Source organism: Neopsephotus bourkii, unplaced genomic scaffold (assembly GCF_033783945.1).
Source record: "Neopsephotus bourkii isolate Nb327-2 ecotype Australia unplaced genomic scaffold, CSIRO-AGI_Nbou_v1 NB_631, whole genome shotgun sequence".
Taxonomy (NCBI): Eukaryota; Metazoa; Chordata; class Aves; order Psittaciformes; family Psittacidae; genus Neopsephotus; species Neopsephotus bourkii.
In genome coordinates this window covers 418,510-443,526 of record NW_026901130.1, presented here as the reverse complement: position 1 = coordinate 443,526, position 25,017 = coordinate 418,510, and the positions used below count along the sequence as shown (strand labels likewise).

At 43.4% G+C, this 25,017-nt stretch overlaps 1 protein-coding gene across 6 annotated transcripts in view; it reads right to left on the bottom strand.

The window, feature by feature from the left end:
- Window positions 1–7,293, bottom strand: part of GHR (growth hormone receptor) — a 141,937-nt gene extending 134,644 nt beyond the window's left edge. For 3 of the 6 annotated variants that reach the window (XM_061352179.1, XM_061352183.1, XM_061352182.1), the window contains exons 1-2: window positions 7,054–7,105; window positions 6,015–6,176 (exon numbers count right to left, since the gene is read on the bottom strand). The gene's annotated coding sequence lies outside the window, so the exon portion shown is untranslated. Of the gene's footprint in view, window positions 1–6,014; window positions 6,177–6,287; window positions 6,447–7,053 lie in introns of those variants that run through there. The other 3 variants (XM_061352184.1, XM_061352181.1, XM_061352180.1) reach the window with 2 other exon arrangements.
- Between the last annotated feature and the right edge of the window lie 17,724 nt (window positions 7,294–25,017).

Sequence of the window (25,017 nt, the reverse complement as noted above, 5' to 3'; positions counted from 1 at the left end):
TAGTGCAGAAAGATACCAGAGCTCATCACATGGTTCCACAAAAATAGTCTTCCTGCCAGGGAGGTGGAGGGGTCATTTCTTCAATCCAGGCTGCAGTCTCTCAATGCCGTACACACTGTCCTGCACCAGCAAGATTGGCTGGCATACAGGCGGCCAGCAGTGACTGTATCATGTAACAAGCATCTCTCCTGGGCAGTGTTTGTTACCACCACCCAACAAGAGTGAACCGAGGGACTCACTGCTGCTCTCCAAAGGTCAAAAATCACAGCTAACAAGCATAAAACACGGTGTTGCACACTCTCTCAGATCCTATTGCAGTGAAGTTGCGGCCAGGAGTAAGAACAGCTCATCCACGTGTACTGGACCAGCAGGTTGGCAGTTTGGAATGAGCACAAGTCAAGTCTGGAAAGTTTTAGTTGTACGTTTCAGTTACATGTGTGGATGAGCCAAAAACTGCAAACAGATTCAAGAAAAATGAACAGGATTTACCTCTGCACGTTGCAAATCATTCCTTCTGGAGGCTCAACACACTGCAGCAAGCATGTCCCTAATGTGTGCCCTACAAAAGCCAGGGCTCAACTTGGCAGACCAAAAAGCCCCAGCACAGCTCACTGGGCTTGATCTGTGCATGCTGTGAAGATGGGCTCGTGGAGTCCTGACCATGCTCTATTCTGCCCTGTTTATTTAACATCTGACTTAGAGCTGCTCTCTGTCTAAATTCAGTTGCAGTCACTACAAAAGCAATGATTTCTTGGGGGTTTCTTTGCAAGTTCTACAGAATCCCCCAGACAGACCTTAGTGGGCTCAGCCACAAAAAGTAATCAAAGCCAGAGATACAGCAGCTCATGGCTTTTAATTGTCTTTCTCCTCTTAATCCTCATCCCAGACCTTCCTTCCTCTAAGCAGAAGAGAAAAGCCTGGTCCCAAATGTAATCACAATCAGTCTTGTTCAACTCATGCAAACAAAGCAAGGGACAAGAACCACCACCTAGAAGAAATCTTGCTCTCTTTACATTTACTTTTCACAGCATCACATGAAGCCACTAGGAATCTCATTAAGTCGAAACACCAAATAGTTCAAGCTTTTTTTGGATGAAAACAGTATCCAAGGCATTGTTCAAAACAATTATAAAGTAGGTTCACAACATAGTTTCTGGGTAAACACAATTTAATAAGCATTGGAGCGTGACCAGCAGGTCGAAGGAGGTGATCCTGCCCCTTTATTCTGCTCTCGTGAGACCTCACTTGGAGTATTGTGTGCAGTTCTGGTGTCCTCAACATAAAAAGGACATGGATCTGTTGGAACAAGTCCAGAGGAGGGCCACAAGAATGAACAGGGGACTGGAGCACCTCCCATATGAAGATCGGCTGAGAAAGTTGGGGCTGTTCAGCCTGGAGAAGAGAAGGCTGCGTGGAGACCTCAACTCTAACCCTAACCCTAACCCCCAGTTATCTGAAGGGGGCCTATAGGGATGCTGGGGAGGGACTCTTCATTAGGGACTGTAGTGACAGGACAAGGGGTGATGGGTTAAAACTCAAACAGGGGAAGTTTAGATTGGATATAAGGAGGAAATTCTTTCCTGTTAGGGTGGCGAGGCACTGGAATAGGTTGTCCAGGGAGGTTGTGAATGCTTCATCCCTGGCAGTGTTCAAGGCTAGGCTGGACGAGGCCTTGGGTAATATGGTTTAGAGCAAGGTGTCCCTGCCCATGGCAGGGGGGTTGTAACTTGATGACCTTAAGGTCCTTTCCAACTCTAACTATTCTATGATTCTATTCTATGATTCAGTACCAAATTCAAACAGTATTTGCAATCACATGATAAAGAAGAGCCCTCTCCACCAATTCATTCTCAAGTTAACACTGCCATAAATTCCTGCATGTGTGTGAAAAAGGCAGGCAAAAAAAACCAAACATGAATTACAGCAGAAACCAGCCTGCTAGCTGAACATTTGAGAGCAGCTGGGAATAACGCATGCCATTCATGAAGTGAAGCAAAAACTGACAAACACGCTCATTTAACTGAGACAGATGAAATAAAATTTATTGGTTCTTTCAGTCTGTTTCTCCTGGCCTGCAGCCTCTCTTTCATGGTCAAACTACCCCTAACAAATCCTCAAACTCCAACAGGAACAAAAAGGAATTATCTGGCTATATCAGTAATGCTGTAGAGATTAATGATGTACAGATTAAATCCCAAAATTGTTGCACACTGGTCAGGCATACAGACTTCTGTTCACAGAACTAACATCGAGAATGTTTCTACCTCCAGGGTACGATCAGTGCATCCTAAACATCTACTGGAATATGGGGCCAGGCCACTGCGATTTAAACAAAGCCAGCATTCTACAGGTGCAGCAGATTTTCTAGGTTAGAAACAGCCACTGGATATCTCTAACTGGAGAAGAGCAGGTAAAAATGCTTCTGTTCTCCCAAAGTTCTAGGCTGGCCAGACCTGAACCAGCACCATGGCAAAAGCTGGAATACTGAGCGACTGTATGAGGCTGCCCAGGACCACAACACCACAACAGCCTGGAGTGCAAATTAACAGCCACTGAGCACAGTGCTGGAACAGCTCCTGGTAATGTCAGGATTTGATTATTCTCTCACTGAGGGTCAAGTTTTACCAATCTCATTTTCCCCTGAGGTAGTCAAACTTCAAACTCAATTTAAGTGCCTGAATGATGCAACATGATGGCTGTTACTAATAACTGAACTATTTCCAGCTACCTCTCAGAGTTGGTGTGTGTTAGCTGCTGACAAATCTGTATTGCACAAAATTACTCTGTAGCACATCTGAAATATTACTTTATGTTTGGACTGACTACTTATGAATGGAGTCTGAAGACTGTAATGGATTTATGACAGTATTATGGCATCTTTTGAAGTTCTAAATGTTAATTATCTCCATCCCTATTATTGCCCAGTGTTTAAATGGTATCCAAATGCAACTGATTATTCGTATTTATGTCTTCATACATCATCTTTGTTCTGGGATTATGAGCAGTAAGCTTATTAAGCAATAAGAGACAAAAACCTTCTGCCTTAATGCATGTAAAGCTGGTGAAACATCTTCTCTTTGCTCATTCCGAGTTCAGTTTCCCACATTACACACCCACTTTGGTAGTCACGTGTGCTTGATGCACAGGCCTAACAAGTCTGGCACTGAAATACCCTAATGCTGTGTGTCTGCTACAGAGAAGGAGAAATGGGAAAGCGTAACTCCCTTCGCATCAGGAGAATGGGTGCTGTGTTTACTCTCTTCATGCAGAGTTTACATTTTCTGCTAAATTTACCAGAGCTCTGTTCCTCCTATCAGCATTCCCTAAAGTTCATGGTCCACCACATCTCCAGCAGCCCTCTGTGACCTTCCCTTGCATGACCATGATCCCACGCAGTGGATCCCTTCCACAAAATGTAACCACTAGCTTGGACATGTAGCAGGACAACAAACTACACTACAAATAGGAGTCTCTTAATTACTCAAAGTTAGAAAATTGAGCGTGATTTCGAAAGTAGAGATGTCGGCATCACGGTCAGTGGTTTTTTTGGAAAGTCAAGAGAGTCACATAAGTATGATTAACATGGTAAGTATGAACAGCATGACAAATGAATTTTTAAAGTTCACAAATGCTTGATTACTACTATAATCCTTCAGCTATTGAGTGGGTAACAAATGAAGTGGGACAACCTTATTCCTGAAAAGTTACTCTTTGCAAACATGCATCCACACATTTAACAGAAGTATCTCATGCATCAGTGACTTGAAGCAGAAGGCTGGATAATGCTGTTTTCCAGCTATTATTCCTTCAGTAAAAATAATTGTAATTGTTCTCTACATGCTCACAACAGCGTGCCTCTGAAATTCTCAGGTAACAGTAGGGAACATTACCTTGTTTAGTTAGGTCCCATCCTACCACAAACCACCCTGCTACTGTGAACTGTTTCTGAAGTTCATATTAACTTAAAGAAGTTTCTGGTGATTAGTTTCAGTTGAATACCTGTTTTCCAACAGAAATATTATCATCTTAATTTTAATTTCATAATCTGCAGTAAATGTGATATGGACAACATCTATCTCTGTCAGGAAATGGCCTTTACAATTAATCGGGAATAAAACTGCTTCTCATACATTAAGAGCCAGCTCTTTGGTAAAATGATGCTCACAAATTTATATTATGTGTAAACAAACACCTCATACAAAGAATTTAAACTGGGATTCATATACAATAAAGACAAGATTTCCCTTGAGGTAAACAATTTGAGCACAAAGTGTTCCTTCAAGTCCTGACATAAATCTGCTCCTGCCAAGCTAGTATCTCATTTCGTCAACCTTTCCGCTTCACCACAACTGTAGTAGCAGCCCCACGACTTCTCTGCCTCTCTCACACTGTCCTCCTCCCAAATTTACCATTCCAGCTCTGCTGGGCCTGCCATCAGATGCACATTTGGTGAAAAAAAAAAAAAAATAAAAAAAAATCCTTTTAGTTAAAAGGAACCTAATCCTCAAGCTAACCCATCATTTTGGGACACCCACGTGGACTAAGCAGACCCATTACTGCACTGCTGGTACCCTTGCCCTTCCTTTCCCCATCAACTTTATCTCCTCTTCTTGTTATTTCTACCATTTTTATTTATTTGCAATGCTCCAAAAAATGTTTTGGCACCTACCATAAGATTGAAAGAGCTTCACCTGGGCTGAATGCAAGTGCTGTTGTGCCTAATAATTTTTTTTGTTGTTGTCTTTTTAAAATCGGGGGGAAAATAAATAAATAAATAAAAGCATCAAATATTCACAGCTTCTATTTTGCTGATGGAAATCTGGTATTTCAAATAAGACACATGATGTTATATTTATTCAGCTCAATGCTCCCATTAGTAGCGCAAGATAAACACTAGCTTTGATAAAAAAAAACCAAACCAAACAATTTCTCCAGCAAAAGGAAGTTTCATTTGATAGGAGCAAGTGCTACCTTGAGTTTATATACACATTAACAGAAATGTGCATATGGTCAAGGGAAAGAGACACTATGAGTGAAAGTTAAACTCTATGGGACCAATATATATATATATATATACACATATTGGCATATATTTATCATACTTGCTCCATCTTGAGACCATGGAAAAGAAAGTTACCAACCCAGAAATAGGGAAATGGCATCATAGATTAATTTGAGGTTTCCTTACTGGAAATGGGCACAACAGGTCACATACTGACTGAAGCAGCATGTGCTACTGTAAAACTATGCAGAATTGAGCTCGTTACATCTCCCCAGCACACCTGGCATGGCATAGGCACATATGCACTCTCCAGGAGGGCTGCTGCTGTGCTTCATGGTGCTACAGAAAATATCACCTCTATAGAGCCCCCAGTGTTATGTATTTGCATGGTGCTGCCCTGTGCTGTGCTCCCTCAACACAGGGAGACAATGAAACGTCCCATTGGTAATGGAAACAATGCTTGGCCATACTTGGAGAATTTGACTCCAAATATTTGGGGGGGGGGGGTATCCATGACTTCACTATACATTTGAGTACGTTTAAAAACTTATTTTCATATATTTAATAAAAGTACCACTGTAACATTACCGGCAATTTTAGAAAGAACCAGCGTTTAGAAAGAAGCGTTGCAAGCTCTCTGGTTTGTGAGTCGTTTATAATTATTAAAACACACTAACATCCCGAATTAACACAGTAAGCAGCAATTCTAGTAATGCAAGACTGAGATGTGGGGGAGATGAAAGACACCACATTCCTATTTAAACATTTCAATCTGTCTGAATAACTTTCAGTAATACTTGTATCTGCAACTCACAGCCACAAAAAATCTCAACTATCTACTCTAATCTCAGTATTTAAAATAGCATATTTTAAATAAATACCAGTATTCAAATGACTCTTAACAAATCTCCTTATATTGATTTTATTCCTAACTACATTTTCATCGTTGCTGGGAGCAATCAAGTGTATGCTGCAGCTAAGAGTCTTGGATTTAAGTTAAGCAGCCCTTTACCTGGTAACTAACTTAAATTTCTCCCACCAGCAAACACTTCGTTAAAGCATTTATAGAACAAGATCCAACTCAAGCGGAGAGCTACAGTTTTTAATTGCTTCATTCTTATTTCCGATTTAATCGTGAACATAAGAATGACCAGGTGCAGATCTTTTGTAGTTGCTACACAAGGAGTAAAGTGGAGCTGTGACAGAATACATTAAGTTAATAACACACGAGATTCTGAATGACAGACACACTACTGAAAAAAATAACTAATGCACATCCACTTACTCGATCTCGAGAAATAGCCCGTGAGTTTGTAACTGGTATCACTGAAGACGTTGCTGTGAGAAAACACCAGTCACTGCTATGCAGTAACACCTACTGTTCTTCATACTTATGCTCAGAGTATCTGCAGTATTTGTCTTTAAAAAGATTCTCTCCGTTTTTCCCCGTGCAGCACGTAGGGCAGACCACACGCTAAGAAACGCGATCAATTAGTGATGGCATGAAAAGTTTAAAAAAAAGGGGGGAGGGGGGGGTGAGGTTGAGGGGGAGTTTGTATAAACTGGAATAAACCACACGAACGGGAAACTCCAAGTCTGTGGCATAGGGAAGACCGAGGCGCTGGCAGCTCACCTTTTTTAAAAAAGTTCTGCTTTATTTTTTTTCAGTCCAAGCGGGTACAGGAAAGGTTTTTCTGAAGAACACCGTTTCCCCAGACCTCCCAGGCCGCGTTTCCCTCCCCCTCCATCCCGCGCTGCACACCAGGTCGCACAACTTTCATCCCCAGCAGCGGGACCGAGCCGTGCCGCAGCTCACTCCCGACTGCCACGACGCAGGGCCAGCACCCGGTCCGCCTGCCCAGCCAGCGGGACAAGCCGTGTGCTCCCTCTGGCTCCGTGGCCGCTAGGGCTGTTCAGAAACCCCGGGCGAGAACCGGGGAGGGGCAGGCGGAGCTCTACAGCAGTCGGACGCTCCTAGGAAGCCTCCTCACAGCCTCCCGGCGCTGGATGAGGTGGCGGGACAGGACGCGGGGCCGCCACCTGGTACTCACCGACTCGCTCGTAAACTTCGCCCAAGTTTCGGCGGGGATGCGGGCGGCGGCGGGCGCGGCCCCCCTCGGAGGGTGCCGGCACCATGAGAGCGCTTCAGCGAGCGGCCGCCGCGGCGGCGGCACCGCCGGGCATCGCGCTGCGTCCGCCCGCAGCCGGCGCCAACTTCTGAGGCAGCAACGACCGACAACACCGAGCGAGGGCGGCCGGGCGCCGGGCTGAGCCCGTACCCCGCCCGCAGGGCGGGGCGGGAGGCCGGGCTGAGGCGGGAGAAGCCGGGGACACAGGCCCACCCTACTCCGCTCCCCGTTCAGCGGCGGCACCGCTGCCTTCGACCGCCGCCACCCGTGCCGGGGCGCGGGGCGTTCCGTAGCTGCCCCCTCCTCCTCCTCCTCTTCTTCTTTCTCCTCCTTCTTCCCCCCCCCGTCCCCCCATGGCCGCCGCGCCCCAATCACCGCCGGCTCTGGCTCCCCGCCGCTGCCGCGGAGGGGAGGGAGGGGGCTGGAACAGGCGCCGCGCCAGGGTAAAGCGTCTGCCGGGGCGGGGCGCCGGGGCCCCTGCCCCGGGGCACTTTCTCTGCTCCATGAGGCTCCGTCTAGGGGGAGACGGCGGTTACTGCAGCGCTCCGCCGTGTCGGGCAGAGCTGCCGTGGGCGACGGCTTCGCCGCGGAGTCACTCCGGTCCGGTGGACCGGCTGCCGTAGGCGTCCCCGCGGAGATCGCCGGTGGTAAGGGGTTCGGGTAGAGCCCGGCTCCCAGCACCGGCGTGTGCTGTGAGGGCAGGGCTAGCCCTGAGTTTGTTTTGGGGAACGCGGTGAATCCGGTTTTGAGAAGAGGGTCACCCGCGCGGCTGCTGGGTTGAGACGAAGCGGCTTTGAGCAGCTGAAAGCGAGTAGCTTCCTTGACTAGGTGTGCGGCGGAGCAGCGTAAGTGCATGCATGAGCCTGGGCGAAAGGGAGAACGGCTGCTTGGGCTTCACTTACAATAATAAAGATACCACTTGAGAAACACCTTGGGAAAGAGTCCAAATGTGCATAGTGCCACCAGTTTATTTAGGTTGATGAAGTAGTAGAGGTGGTCCCGCATGTACAAAGGTGACTTCATCAGTGACACACAGATCTTCTAAGGCCCTTGCAGCAGCCATCCCACCCCTCACTTCATGCGGGTTCAAGAACAGAGGTGGACAAGAGCCACACAAGCCACTGTTGCAAGAGTTTCACAATCATCTGGTAAGCTATGATGCAAAACCCCCTCTGAAATTAACCCAGAACAGAAGAGAATTGTAGCTCACCCAAGTTGCCTGTTGTGGCTCAATGAGCAGGACTGTTGCTGCCACTCACTGCTTGGAAGTTACTGGGCTCCAGGGGCCAGGGACGTTTAAGCCCTAACAATATTAGCTGCTGAGGTTGGTGCTGCCCTTACCTTGCTCTTGCACGAGGAGGAGTGTGGCTGGGCGCTGCATGGCCGAAGGCAGATGGTGTGCCTCAATGATGCCTTGCAAACAGTAAGTTGTCAGTCCTCAGCCAGGCTGGCACTCCAGGCTGGCGCTCTCCCCACTCACATGAGTACCAGACCAAATGGGGGGTGCAGAGGGTGGTAGAAGCATGTAGCTGTGGTGAAATGGACAGTGAGATGTGACCTCATCAATTTTCAATTGACTTAAAGGAATTTAAACCTCGCATGCCAATGCCTATCTGCCAGAAGCATCGCTGAGGTTTTAAAATAAGGCACACAAATACATCTTTCTTATTCCTACATCAGAACCATCTGTTGCCTTTTTCTTATTAAAAAAATCACGAAACAGATCTCTACCCTCTTTAGACAGTTCCAGTACCGTAGCCTTTCCAGTAATAGATGTGCAAAGACATTAGGTTTCAGTTCTTACCACTAGCTAGGGTATTCACATCCACATTTTGTGGGAGGTGCCTGTGCTGTCAAATTAGTGGTTGTTCCTCAGGCCTTTCATTCTTAACTCCTGCTACTCAAGCTCTGGCAAAGCATGATTAGTAACTCATTGGGTTAGAAATTGCAACCACAGACCTAATCCTGACTCTGTAGTTTTGTGGCTGGAGCACTGTGTGAGGAGAGAGAGGCTTGTATTCCAGCTCCAGACGTTTTAATACCACACTCCTGTAATATAATTAGTTCTGAGATTATTACAAACAGTTTTGTATTGGCTGACTAGCAGTGAGAGTTGAGCATATGAAATACCACATAGATAAACCAGAAAAAAATTCTTTACTAGTCCCTCCTTATACATACAATTAAGCACAGATAATATAAAAATCAGTAGATTTGTTATATATTCTGGATTTATACATTTCTGGATTTCTGTATGCTAGGTAACATTCTCATGGCAGGTGGTTTACTTTCATGGGGATTAATGTGAAACAGTTCACTGCCAACAAGACCAGATGTAGGCAAAAGCAGCTAATCTTCAGTCAGAAAGCTGGTGGGAGTGTGAATGGGACTGGGAAGACATGAGACAGGTAAGAGTTTAGATAGGTGCTATGGTGGGGTCCTTGCTTGGCATAGCTGGAGAATTTTGGTGGAGTGAAAGTCATCAGTATGCAGGTAGAAGAGGGTGAAGGTTGGTGAAATCCTCTCAAGTTGTAAAACGAGAATTCAGGTGGTTTTTTTTTTTTTATTTTTTTAATAATTAGGACTTCACCCCTAATTATTTAAGTTTCCACACTGTGCACGGCTAGTCCTGGTGCTACAAATGCACATCTGTTAAGCATCTGTAGGAAAAAAATTCCGTTATTGCTCCAATACAAGTAAATATCATAGTAAATGGTCAGTGACCTCTGAGTTTCTTGTATTAAAAAAGAAGTAGTCTGTCTTAATAACTAATATACTCAGTTTCATTGAAAGATTTTGGAGGACATTATAATCTTCTGTGCTGCTAGTCTGTGGTAGTATTTTAGTCATTAACAGAAATTAGCTTCAGAATATTTGAGTTTGGTACTGATGGAGCATGAATTTTAAATTTAGCTTAGCAACAGTATAGAATTCCATTATATTCTTTATACATCTGTTAGGAAATACCTACTTATCAAACTGTATTATTTCACATATGCTTATGTACTTTTTCATTTAGGCTATATTATACAGTTCCAGATTCCCTCCAATCCCCTTAAAAAGCCTGAAAAAGCAAGTCTGGTTTGAATACACTTGGTAAAGATACCTGAATTCATTGTCCTGGCATGAAACATTTCTTGTGACATGATATCCAGTAATACCAGCACTAGCTAGTGTAAATACGCTTTTCTCTGTACACACAGTTGCCACTTCAGCCCATTCTAAAGAGTGTATGGAAAGTGCTCTCCTTTCTGATCATGATGCTCTGGAGCCATGTTCAGAAGCTGAAATGATAGCTGGATCTGGCATTGCTCTCTGTTTATGTTATTGCATAAGGCAGTGTTTATCAGCAGGATGTTGAATAGGATTCCAGCAGCTCAGTTCATACTAGTTCTTCATCTTGAAGAGGTTCTTTCACTTTAAAGTAACTACAGCTAGTGCACAGTATGTTATAGTAGTTCATACTAGTTCATACTATTTCATACTAGTTCTTTGTCTTGAAGAGGTTCCTTCACTTTAAAGTAACTACAGCTAGTGCACAGTATGTTATGATTGGCAGTAATTTCTGCAAGACTAGCTGTGAATGCCTAGTGTAAGCACTGGCTTAGGTCTGTGCTTGTACAGCAGAAAGGTAGCTATGGTAAAACCTGCCATAAGTGGAGTTACAACAGTTGAACTCTGACTGCTCGATTTAGCAGGCAATAGTTTGCTATAGTCAGCAAAAGTTATGCTAATATAGACATTTCTGAATCAGTTTAATGGGGTCCATGTGCAGGCTCTATGCTACAGAAACAGGAAGTCTTCCACTAGTAAGAGTTTATACTGGACTTTTTTTGTTGCTGGGCATTCTGCCAATACAGTATTGCAAAATACACTCTTAATTGATATTGCTTTACCTGCTGAGCTTTTAGATGAGGCCTGAAATTCTGAGTTTAATCCGAGCAGTTCAAAATTCCATAAACTGTCATTTGTGGTTTAAGTGAGTATGAGTGTGTTTGAGTGAGAAACTACCTTATATCTTACCTGCAGCTTAAATCTATGTTCTTGTTTATTCTCTTTGCTTTAAAAAAAAAAAATAAAAATCATGAAATCAGAGGAAAATTCAGCTTGGAAGGATCTCCCTACTCCAGCCTTCTGCGCAATGCAGGGTCAGTTAAGAGGTCAGAACTTATAGCTCAGGGTTCAACCCAGCTGGATTTCAAAAACTTCCAGGGTGGAGACTGCACAATATTTAGGGAAACGTGCTTCAATGCTGCGCTGTTCTCATGGGGAAAAAGGTTTCCCTTCTTCTCCAGGTTGACCATCTGTCCTGGGTTCAGCAGTAGCAGTCATTTTTTCTCCTTCTTGGTAGCTGGGGCAGTGCTGTGGTTTTGACTTTCAGCCTGGGAATGGTGCTGATAGCACCGATGTTTTTTAGTTACTGCTCAAATGTTTGTTCTGGCCAAGGACTTTCTGAGCCTCATGCTCTGCGAGGATGGAGGGCAAGCTGGGAGGAAGCAGAGACAGGACACCTGACCCAAACTAGCCAAAGAGGTATTCCATACCACAGCACATCATGCCCAGGATGTAACTGGGAGTTGCCTGGAAGAGCTAGCAGTGCTCGGTTGGACAAGGTATGGGTCGGTGCTCGGTCAGGCGGGGTGGGGGGAGTTACCAGTCGGGTGGTGCTGAGGTGTTGTATTCTCGTCCCTTGTTATTTCTCTTATCACTGTTATTATTGGTGGCAGCAGTAATAATATGTGTTATACCTTAGTTACTAAACTGTTCTTATCTCAACCCGTGGGAGTTGCATTCTTTTCGATTCTCCTCTCCATCCCTCCAGGAGCAGGGGGAGGGAAAGAAGGGGGGAGTTTGTGAACAAGCTGCCTGACTGGTTTTAAACCATGACACCATCTCAAGTTCAGCTTACGCTCATTGACTTTCCTCCTGCCACCACTGCACTGCTATAGAGAGCCTGGCTCTGTCTTCTCAATGACCTGCTTGTAGCAAGGAGAAAACTGCTCTGAGGTGCTCCCAGAGCCTTCCCTTCTCCAGGCTGAAACAGCCTTGTCCCTCAGTTTCTCTTTGTGGGGCTGATGCTCCAGTTCCTGAGCAGCCTGGTGGCCCTCCGCTGGGCTAGCTCCGGTTTGGCAACGTCTTTTTTGTAGAGGGAGGGAAAAATGATGGAGTATGCAAGATATCATCTCATGACTGCCAAGTGAACGGGGATAGCCACTTATCTTCATCTCCTGGCTATGTTTCTATTCACACAGGTTATGATGCTGTTAGCCTTCAGTGCTGCTGAGGAACCTGGCAATTTTCTGTCTACCAAGTCCGCAAGGTCCTTTTCAACAGGACTGCTCCCCACACGGTCAGTCCTGAGCTTGTATTACTGCATGGGCTTCTTTCTTGCCAGGGCAGGATTTTGCATTTGTCCTGGCAGAATTTTGTATGGTTCTCATCAGCCCATTCATCCAGCCTCTCTAGGTCCCGCTGGAAGACAGCCCTGCCCTTAAGCATATTGGCTGGTTCCTCCAGTGTGGTTCGATGAGAATGCACACTACTTCCTCCAGTAATTCATACAGGTGTTAAACAGGATAGGTCCAAGTATCGATCCTTTGGTACTCTACTTGGTACTATACTTGTTACTGGCCTCCAGGCACAGGGACTAGAAATCCATATTTTTTTAGTAATATGGTGTCTTTTATTAGTTAATCACCACTGATCTCATTTAGGTGGTAATGAAAAAATGGGGGATGTAAAAGGAACATGTTGATCTTTTAGAAATAAGATGGAGAATGATTCAGGTGGATGTCTGTTTCCCCCTTTACGTCATAGCTTCAGAAAGCTTAGGGAAAAAAAGAAGTCCACTGGTGCTGTGTGAAAATTGATAACCTTTGCAGGGAGTAGATCAATCTTTTAAGCCCATACTGTGTTTTCCATCAAAATTTCTGTTCATAGGATAGGAGCAAGTCAAAATTCTGAGCAGTAGGTAGGTTAATGCCTCCTCTTTCTTCACCTTCTTAACGTTCTTTATTAATCTAAGAAATAAGAATAGCTGAGAGAAGAGAAGCACTCTTCTAATCTAAATTTCCGTCATAAATTGAATTGCAGAAAAAAGTACCATTTGGGTAATTTTGTTATGGCACAGGATTGCTTGCCATGAAGAGAAACCACACTAATAAAATGCATATTGCAACTGTGATCAGACTTGTGCCAAGAGCTGGGAATGCACAGTGCTTGCTGTATGCAAAAATAAAAACAATATTTAATAGCAGCTCTGCTCTCAGCCTCTGTACATGTGGAAAATTTTAGGTTGTGGGTTGTCTGGGTTACTTCCTTTAAAGCAACAGAGCAAAGCTCGCTTGAATACTTTATGTGAAAGCAGAATAATTACCTAACCAACAAATATCTGTGAAAACAGAGAATTTTCTTTAAGGAACTAATCTCCAAGGAATCTATATGAGCATGCATGCAGGATAAGAAGGCACAGGCAAAGCGAGAGAGGAAAATGAACACCCTGCCACAGCCTGCAGTCTCTTACTCTCTGATGTTTCTAAGTCATCCATCGTGTTATCTACAGCTTATATAAAATGAAGACCTGTCTGATTGTGTAATGAATACACTGAGTTTCTGGTCCACTGGGAAAGGTGACAAGGGAGGTATTTTGCTTGCTTTATTTCTGAAGAAGGGAGAAGGAGGAGAGTAGAAGTGAAGGTTTTGCTTCAGCCAGTGTATGCAGTGCTCCGTTTTTTAAGGTAAGGAATTTCAAGCTGATATCCTGGCTTCCTTCCAGCACTACACAGGCTGTCTTGCACTGTAGATGTTACATTAGCCAGAATCATAGAATCATAGAATAATTAGGGTTGGAAAGGGCCTTAAGATCATCTAGTTCTAACCCCCCTGCCATGGGCAGGGACAGAAAACCATGTCATGCAAGGCTGTGTCCAGCCCAGCCTTGAACACCGCCAGGGATGGAGCATTCACAACTTCCTTGGGCAACCTATTCCAGTACCTCACCACCCTTACAGTAAAAACCTTCCTCCTTAAATCCAAACTGAACTTCCCCTGTTTAAGTTTTAACCCATTACCCCTTGTCCAGTCACTACAGGCCCTTATAAAGAGTCCCTCCACACCATCTTTATAGGCCCCCTTCAGATACTGGAAGGCTGCTATGAGGGCTCCACGCAGCCTTTTCTTCTCCAGGCTGAACAGCCCGAACTTTCTCAGCCTGTCTTCATATGGGAGGTGCTCCAATCCCCTGGTCATCCTCATGGCCGTCCTCTGGACTTGTTCCAACAGATCCATGTCCTTTTCATGCTGAGGACACCAGAACTGTGCACAATACTTCAAGTGGGGTCTCAAGAGAGCAGAGTACAGAGGCAGGATCACCTCCTTCGACCTGCTGGTAACACTCCTTTTGATGCAGCCCAGGATACGGTTGGCTTTCTGGGCTGCCAGCACACACTGCCGGCTCATGTTCATTTTCTCATTGACCAGCACTCCCAAGTCCTTCTCCGCAGGGCTGCTCTGGATCTCTTCTCTGCCCAGCCTGTAGCTGTGCCTGGGATGGCTCTCACCCAGGTGTAGGACCTTGCACTTGTCATGGTTAAACTTCATGAGGTTGGCATCAGCCCACCTCACAAGAGTGTCAAGGTCCCTCTGGATGGCATTCCTTCCCTCCAGCGTATCAACCGAACCACACAGCTTGATGTCATCGGCAAACTTGCTGAGGGCGCACTCAATCCCACTGTCCATGTCACTGGTAAAGATGTTGAATGAGACTGGTCCCAACACCAATCCCTGAGGGACACCACTCGTGACTGGTCTCCAGCCGGACATTGAGCCATTGACCACAACTTTTTGTGTGCGGCCATCCAGCCAGTTCTTTATACACCAAGTGGTCCATCTATCAAACTGATTTAGAGACAAGGATGTCGTGTGGGACAGTGTCGAATGCAGGTCCAGATAGATGACATCAGCTGCTCTACCCCTGTCCATAAGTTCTGTAGCCCCATCATAGAAGGCCACCAATTTGGTCAGGCAGGATTTCCCATTAGTGAAGCCATGCTGGCTGTCACCAAGCACCTTGTTGTTTTTCATGTGCCTTAGCATGCCTTCCAGGAGAATCTGCTCCAAGATTTTGCCAGGCACAGAGTTGAGACTGACTGGTCTGTAGTTCCCTGGGTCATCCATTTTCCCCTTCTTGAAAATAAGGGTTATATTACCTTTAGGAGAACTACTGCAAATGAAGACTGAAAAACTTAAATCAATTTTAAGATAAATAATGTGTGATTATTGCCCTGTGTGTCCTAGCTGAACACCATTCTTAGGCTTTTCAGTGCCTGTTGAGCACTGACCAGGCACATACTGCAAAACTGGAATCCATAGGCTGAGACCGCCTCTTGCAGCTGTATGCCCACACTGTTCTCCATTTCCTTCTGTCAGTAGCACAGGTTTAGTTGTCCAGTGAAGCTTCTGTCTAAACTGCTAGTGTTTAAAATGTCTCAAAGGTTTAAACACAGTAAACAAGGCTTTCTTGGCTTGCTTTTCTGATCTTAGGTTGCTGAATTCCAACATATTAGCGACCTAACTGGCTCACTTTCAAAAGTCACTCATTGTTTACCCACTTTTCATGAGCATTTTTCTGCAACTTTCACTGTGTATTCCCCTTTGCCACCCCAAGTTATTTTGCCTGTCAGATTTAGGTGGAAAAGAGATCATAATAGCTGGAGCGGAGACTATATTTGATTACTGGATACTCAAAGTCACTGATTATTTGGGTACTCAAATTCACTTTAATCTAAAACAGTAATGTTACCATGCAGAAGACAATAGACAAGAATTCGACCAAGGTCACAGCGTACAAAGTATAAGATTTAAATGTCCTGTCCTCCTTGAAGAATATAAACAAAAGCACAGAGTAACTTTGTTTGTTGTTTCCATAAGTCTGCTAGTTCCAGGAACAGCAGCATCCTTTAATTTATGATTCAGCTTGAAGTCTATAATTGGCAGGTCTTAAGCATATGTGACAGCAAGGGATTCGAGACAGGCTGACAAAACGTGGGTTGCTGTCTTCTATACATAACTGATACACTTTCTGTTGACGGTAACATTAACCTTTTTCTGGAGAGCTTTGTTTTCTACAGCAATTTTCCATTTTGAGAAAAACAACATCAGCAAAGGGAAATCTTGTTTTAATACTATTTTGTTAGCGTATAATTCAGATGTTTACAGAGTCTTTCAAGGCAGATAGTTGTTATAGACATGGAAATTCATAAGATGATATGAGATAGCATTTTGACTTTTCAAAATGACCATGTTCACTCACATGTTGTCCAGTCCTATTCTGTATCATTCACCTAGTCAGGAGTAAAACTCAGAAACACTTGTCTGTCTTTCCCTGGTTTTCTTATTATTGAGCCCTTTTTCCTGATGGGGTTACACTGATAGATCTCCCTTTAGAAATCTTAATTAAGACATAACTACCTTGTAGTCAAAATGCAGATCTCTGGACCCTTTTGTTCTTACATGACAAGTCCTCCTCTTCTCTGTGGGGTTCTCTTTCCATTCCATTCACAGAACATGATTTGGCTGCTGATCCACATGATCTAATGTCCTCTGGCCCTCAACCACTGCCGGGTGAAATTGCACACAGTTACTTCAAACTGGTTTCATCCTGCGTTTTTGTAATTTGATGATTCTTAGTGTTCACAACAGTACTGAAAGGCAGTGAAGGCAAAAGTCAGCTGACAGAGAAATTACCTCAGGAGTTATCCAGTTCAGGGAGTGTCCAGCCTTTCTGATTAGTGGAGCTGCATAACAACGTTTTACCTTGGATGGAAGCCATGTGATGCATACCATGGGGCTTGAAGAGGTGAAAGAACAGTTCTTATAGGACTCCAGAGCTGTATCATGTAGTGGGGGCAGCCTGAATATAAAGCTGTGTTCCAGTAAAATAAGTGACTTCACTAAAAGCAGGACCTGAAGACTACTTCTTTTCATAGGAGAGCCAGACTGAACAGTAGCTCCCATACCAGAGTAAACTACCTGCTAATCAAGTGCTTAATGTGCTTGGTATGTCATCATTTTGACATGGTAACCACATTTGAATTACTGAGGAGCCAAATGCAGCTGAAACCAACAAGTTATCAGCTCTTGATATAGTCCATTCACTTGTTCCAGAGCAGGATTAACTGTCCTTACCTTGTTCTTGGTATTTTCTAGACTTTTTTAACTAGTTTTCCCACCCCCTCCCCTTTCCTCCCCCCACTCCTGGGGGGATGGGGAGGAGAATCAAAAGAATGTAACTCCCACGGGTTGAAATAAGAACAGTTCCGGAACTAAGATATAACACAGGCTACTGCTGCTGCCACCAATAATAATAATGATAAGGGAAATAACAAGGGAAGAGAATACAACTGCTCACCACCAGCTGACCGATACCCAGCCTGACCTGAGCAGTGATCTAGCCCTTTTGGGTAACTGTCCCCAGTTTATATACTGGGCATGACGTGCTGTGGTATGGAATACCTCTTTGCTTAGTTTGGGTCAGGTGTCCTGTCTCTGCTTCCTCTCAGCTTCCCCTCCTCCCTGGCAGAGCATGAGACTCAGAAAGTCTTGTACATGGTGAGAGTAAACATTACTGAGCAACAGCTAAAAACATCTGTGCTATCAGTGCTGCTCCCAGGCTGAGAGTCAAAAACACAGCAGTACACCAGCTACTAAGAAGGAGAAAAATGACTGCTACTGCTGAACCCAGGACAAGGCCCCTCTACCTACCAAAGCCACCTGTATCAGAAATTCACAAGTTTATTATTAGAATATTTTCCTTAATGCTTAACTCTTACTATTCAGTTTTCATAACTCTTGTTATTCAGTCTTACTGTACAGTGCCCCGAAAGGACCAAGCCCTCTACCCAGTGTTCTAAGTAGTGCCAAGAAGAGGAGGGCTTGAGGGCTATACTGCTGTTTATAGATCACAGCATATTCCTTGTGTATTGCATTCACAATAGATTGTTAATTTTTATACATCTTCAATTTGTGACCTATTATCTCCAGGTACTTCTCTGGAAAACTGATTCTTATAAAGTCATTCCCTGGCCTGTGTTTTTTAAAATTTGATTATTCCCACCTAAATGCAGAACATGATCCCTGTTGCATTCCATCAATTTTTCATTCCACTACTCCATTACTCAGATAATTCTGAATTTGAATAATGTCTTCCAACACATTTATACTTGCACTTCTTTCCAACTTTGTCTCATTTGCAAGTGTATTAAGACTGTTATCACAATTGTTAATAAATTGTTGAATTAAGTCATAGCAAAGACAGATCCCTGTAAAACCCCTGATTTTATGATATGACAGTATCAAAGTACTGGATTTAAATGTAAAGTCATCAAAAATGGGTTTTGAAAGATATGCATCAGCAAATTAGGTCTTTTTTATGCTGTTACTTTTCCTGCTCTGTTTCAAACGTTTACAAATAGTTTGATTCTAGATTATTTTTTTGTGTCTGAGTTGAAGTTTATTATTTCTAGGCCCTTCTTCCTCTTTCTCCCTCTTTTTCTAAAAGGCAGCTGTTAATTTTATCCTTTCCCAGTCTTATGTATCTTATCCATCTTCAAGTAATAGGTAACCTGACTAATTCACCTAATTTTTAAAATATCCCAGACTATGGTCTATCTGGTCTGACTGACTTGAGGACATTTTTTAATGCTCTCCCATCCTGTTTCTTCCCAGTTTTAGATTGAGTTCTCAACTGTTTGTCATGAATGTTAATTATGCTAGTCATGTGCCTACAGCTGACATGCAATGGTTTGGAATACTCTGACCTTCTTGGGATCATCAGTTTTGTCATCACCTTCTCTTCACTCCCCCAGATAGACAGGAAAAACAGTAATTTTCCTTATTATTAATGGAAATTACCTTTTAAAGTGTTTCCTGGCTGTATGCTGATTTTGTGTCTTAGTTTTCTGATTGGGATTTATACACATGCACTGTTATTTTATATGTTTTAGAATTTGATCTGATTTCCAATTTCCAGGTGGAACTTTGTGAGCTTGAGATCAGCTAAAACTTCTATCTTACCTAAATCATCCCTCAGTACTTTCCCCTTCTGATAGGGATAGCTTCTGTTTCCTGCCACAATAACTTAATTATATTTTCCTTTGATTTTGTTGTTGACTTGAGTTGGTGGAAGTTTGCCTGCTTCAAGTCCATGATTTTCTTATTTTCCCTTATTTTATTTCTTAGGATTGTGAACTCTGTAATTTCATAGTCACTGTCTCCAAGTTGCCTTTCATCATCCTATTTTCAAACAACTACACTTCATGGGTTAGAACCACATTCAGAAGAGCCTCTACTCTCTCTGTTTTTTCCACAGCACCAGAAATGATGACCGATGCTTTTCAATTTAGAGCTTGCTAATCAATCTCTGTCCTCATGTTTTCATTTTCTATCAACTCTTTGGACAGTTAAACTCTCTCATGACTCTCTGGTCCTGTGAATTGAATGATTTGTCATGTTTTTCATAAAAAAGGCTTCCACAGCAGATATTCTCTGAGTGGTTTGGTTTAACAACAGTAGCAGTTATCTCCTCTTACTTCATCATCACCCATGGCTTTCAATGATTCCAGCTTCTTCTTCTGTCTGTAATTCAGGACTAGTGCAAAGCTGTATCCTTACTGTTAGATAATCCTATCATGCGAGTTATCTTACTCGTAAGTCTGTGCTTTGCCAAGAAGTTCATTTTGTGGTCATGTTTTAGATATTCTCACTTTTTTTTTGTTAATTTGCAGTATTTCCTCATGTTTTTCACTTGGCTTGTTATGATCCTGCCCACATATTTTTTTTTAATTAAATTTGTTCGAGTTTGCTTTATGCACTTGAAGTTCTCACATACGGAGTGGTACAGCGGGATACATACGGAGTGACATACAGAGTGACACATTGTGTATAAACTTAAGGCTAAGCACGTAACCTTTTCCCTGTACTTTCTGTTTGAAGGCTTTTTTTCTAGGGATTTTTATATTACTGACCAAGTGAGCAGAAAGAACAGAAAGACCAAAGAGCCAAACAGAATAAGAGGTATTTTATCAAAATTCTGAGTTGAACTGTGCTTTTATTTGTCATTGTTGACTTGAGCCAAGTGCAGTTTAGATACCAGCGCTGAAGTAATTTGCAAACGGAATGTTTAAATAGCTTCAAACAATGGCAGTGACATTTACCCACTGTGTGGTTTGTAAATTCTATTTTATTTTTAATCACAACACTTGTAGTCCCAAAGTGGAGCACCAGCAGATGTGTCCTTTTCAGTTCCCTTTGACTGTACTTGATAACATTCCATCTGTCCTGATGCTTGTAAACAGATGCTTAGATAGCCAGCCAGCTGAAACCTCTGACACAGGACACATCTAGAAATAGCTTGTACAGAAATAATCCCATAAAATATTTGACACAGACAAGAGGAGGATCCTGCAACATTGAGACTTGTGCTACTTGCATACATGCTATTTAGCAAGAAGAATATTGACTTTCACCCTAGTGATTGTGCTCATGACTTCACATGGGCTATATGCATTACACAATGTGTTTACATGCATTTCGTCCAGGAAGAAACTGTCACAACATTGCTGTTTCCCATTTTCATAGATTCAACCTTCTCTAAGTTTGAAGTAGTAGTTTTCAGCTATTGGCCCTGGGACAGTCATGGCCCTGACCGATGAGGGGGCCAGCAGCCGCTGCCATGTCTTGATTGCACACAAGGACACAGGGTTTAAGATCTGTTTGCCTCTGCCCTCACTCCCACATCAATATATGCCTGTCAAAAGCCTCTGCACAGGAGAGCCACTGGAGTATTCCTGTTAGGTCCTGAACTTTAATTTACATAATGAATCAAGCCATTGACTTTCTCAGGGGCAGGGAACTGTAAGGGAAGTTTGTAATGCGGGAAACATATCACTTAAAAAATATAGATGCTGTTACTTATGGAGCACAGATACTGTTTCTGATGCCCTGCAGAAGAAGTGAAAGCTAAGTGCTGAGCTTTCATAGCTGCTTAAAGGACTGGGACTGGCATCCTGGAGTGTATTAGAAGGGGGATGGTTAGTAGGTCGAGAGAGGTCCTCCTTCCCCTCTACTCAGCCCTGGTGAGACCGCATCTGGAATATTGTGTCCAGTTCTGGGCCCCTCAGTTTAAGAAGGACAGGGACCTGCTGGAGAGAGTCCAGCGCAGGGCAACTAAGATGATTAAGGGAGTGGAGCATCTCCCTTATGAGGAAAGACTGAGGGAGCTGGGTCTGTACAGTTTGGAGAAGAGGAGATTGAGGGGTGACCTTATTAGTGCATATAAATATATAAAGGGGGAGTGTCACGAGGATGGAGCCAGGCTCTTCTCAGTGGCAAACAATGATAAGACAAGGGGCAAGGGTGCAAACTGGAACACAAGAGGTTCCACTTAAACTTGAGAAGAAACTTTTTCTCAGTGAGGGTGACGGAACACTGGAACAGGCTGCCCAGGGAGGTTGTGGAGTCTCCTTCTCTGGAGACATTCAAAACCCGCCTGGACACGTTCCTGTGTAACCTTATCTAGGTGTTCCTGCTCCGGCAGGGGGATTGGACTAGGTGATCTTTTGAGGTCCCTTCCAATCTCTAACATACTGTGATACTGTGACTTCCAAGCCCCTTACATTTATCTGCAGTGGGAAAATTCAGAGAAACTTACAGCTAGGTAGGGTAAGCTAAGACAGGCAGAACAAGAATTACAGCAGTAGAATTACTCTTTGGTGTGTACATATTTCAGAGGTTCCAACAAAATACTGTCATATGTTGGGGCTGTCTTACTCCTGTACATTCACACACACACACACAACCTCACACACACAACCCCACACACCTGCCCCTCATCTTTTGTTTTTAATGGAGTTTATTGAGAGAGCCAAACCAGAAATGGGTGTAAAGTTTTGAATAAGTGTTGAAAAGTGAAACACAGACATCCCCAACCCATAGGATCAGGTGTAGAGTCTACATACATCCTGAGAGACAGGTGTTATGAGATACAGGTAGACACCATTGACTCCCACTGCTACTCGTGAGCAGAGAGGGAAGGATGATGTTCTTCAACGCATCTTCTGCCAGTCATATGCAGCCATCTAGTTCACTATTTTCAGCTGTTTTGTCATCTAAACATCTCAAACTCTCTCAAACCCCATCTTAAGCAACACAGCATTGAGTTTGTGTCATTGGAACTCAGCCTCTGTAATGGTTATTATTCATCTCATTTAATGCTTAAATATATTCATAGCCTGCAAAAATCTGTTTCTTTTGTGTGTCAGAATTGCCCTTTACCTGAAATTACTCACTTCCTCCCCAGTGCTTTTGCTACTTATATTGATAGTTACTTTATTGCCTCTTGTCTTCAACTTTGCTTTTATCATGCTGCTTTAGTCCTCTCCCAGGGAGGATGCTGATAGAATAATTGATTCTTGTGTGAATGGATATTTTCCTGATTGTTCCTTGTACTTCACTTCGTAATAATGCTGCTGCTGACCTGACCAAGTAGAAGAATTTCCAGTTCAATGGAAATACTTTCATTTTTTACTCCTTTCTGTTTACTTTGTTTTGATTTGGACCAAACCCTGAATATTTTGATATTTCCAGTGAACTAAATTTCTGAAAATGAAATTAAAAAAACTGCCCACATGGGGATCACCATGTTTTAACTACCCAAGGTCCCAAGCCTGCAGCTTTGACTTGAGGGGAGAAATACAGGTGCTTGGCTCCCATATATTGGATCTACCTGCCTTGGAGTCACAAAATCTGAAATCCCAGTCACAAAGTATTGGCCTTTGTGTGGTCCATCTGCTGAATCTAGTGGAGCAAAGTGCTTGGTTTCTGGGATGCTCCCAGCAATGCAAGCATACCTTGGGTTCTGCTGAGGCTCCTCAGGGCCTGCACAGATCACACATTTCAGTGTGTGAAATACACTGTTCAGTAAATTATCTTTTTTGTGTTTTGGCAGTACTGCCTATCTCTGTGCAAAGTCCCTTGTCTGATACATCTTTCTGCCCATAGTCCCTCCTTTTGAGCAACCCACAGTCACTACAGTGCTGGCTGAAGCTGGTGGTTGCTGGAAGCCATTGCTATTGTGGAAGAAGTGAAGCCATGCCACATGAGGAGCAGGACAGGCAGTGCATTTGGAAGTCCTAATAGGAGTATGTGCATGTATGTGCTCTGGTTCCCCAAGGATCACTGGCTGCATGCAGACATCAGTTCTGGAATCCCTTTTTCATTTTGATCTAAATCCCATCTTCTCTATTCTAATGAAAATACTTTCAGCATAACGCTAAGTAAAACAGGACCAGGCAATAAGTTTGCTCACTGGGCTCTAAATCACCCTATCACTTAACACACTCTTTGCCATAGTTTTGACCTTAGTCAAGTCCTAAATAATGTCAGGGGGATAATACTTGCTGGGGACTGCTTCCAGTAGACAGAATGGAGATGTGTAAACCTCCTTACTCTTACACAGTCTTCTAGTGCTGTCCCAGCAGCGCCTGAATCCCAAGGTACATGGCATAGTACATGTCAGGAGCGTGCAATTCATGCCCCTCAGTTTCATGCTATGAAAACAGTGGTCTGGCAGACTGAAAGCTGAGGCTTCACACAGTTTTAGCCACCACACAGAAAAAACCCTTATGCTATACAAGAGCTGGATGGGGGCCCAGAGGAAATCCATGACCAAAACCTGTTTAGTGTGGTCATTGCCCATCTGTGACTGGTTCTGTTCATTTAATGGTACAGCTGTAGCCATGGTCATCTGCTTCCTCGGGCTGTCTCTAGTTAATTTCCATAATTTAAAACTCAGTAGAGTGAAAAAAACAGGGGTCTTATTATACTCTACCCAAACATCTACCAGTTTTCTGCCTACGTAACCCTGGCGAAAGCTTTTAAACCCTGCACTCAGCTTTTAAATAGTGCTTTTTGTGAACTTCTGAGAGTTTTCCTCCCAGATGGTAATCTCTAACCACAACCCTCCTGTCCTGGACTCAGACATAGATTTTAGAGATCACAGTTCAGAAATACACTTTTCTAAAATAATACTTTTAATATGGAATTAGAAGTACTAGAGCAGTTGTTCTCGTTGTCTCAATTGCCCCCTTCAGCTGCGGCATCCTACATCAAGCTTCTACATGTAAAAGGAAAATGTTAACATTTATGTATATTAATATTCTTTCAAAACCTTTGCCAGCCTTCTGGGATCCCACCTTTCTCCTTCCCTGCTTTCAGCTGCACAGCTCTGATTCAATTCTGCTTAATATTTTCAAAGAGGCTGAGGTTCCTTATAAGCAATCCCAGCCTGCTCTTGCAATTGAACTACAAATTTCAAAGATTTGCTGGAGAAAGAGTCTCTTATCTGGTCGCTGATCTGGTTATTTGCATCTGCACCTATGATTGCAGTACTTTGGATTCCTAGGCTTTTCTGTTATCAGAAGTCAGTTAACTCCTTCCCTATTGCACGGTGGGGGAACTGTCTTCGTTTCCCCACTCTCAAGATATATTTGTTTTCTTGCAAGTATTTTGTTGATATATGCTTGAAAGATCCTTTTGAATAAGTATGTTAGAGGAAAGGAGACAGAGAAGATACTTGACAGAAACAACGTTTAATGTTATTTTGAATTGACTTGTTCATTTACACAGTTAAAATAAAACCCATGAATTCTTAACATTAGGAGAGACTGCTCTGAGCACTGCTGTTTAAAATATTTGCTGTTTTTTATTTGCCAGGCTGAAATAAGGGCCACACCACAGGGCCTGGCTATTCACATACTCATGAGAGTTTTGCTGTCCACAGCAGCTGTAGCAAGAAAGACAGAACCTGAATTCAAGCAGGTGAGACCACTG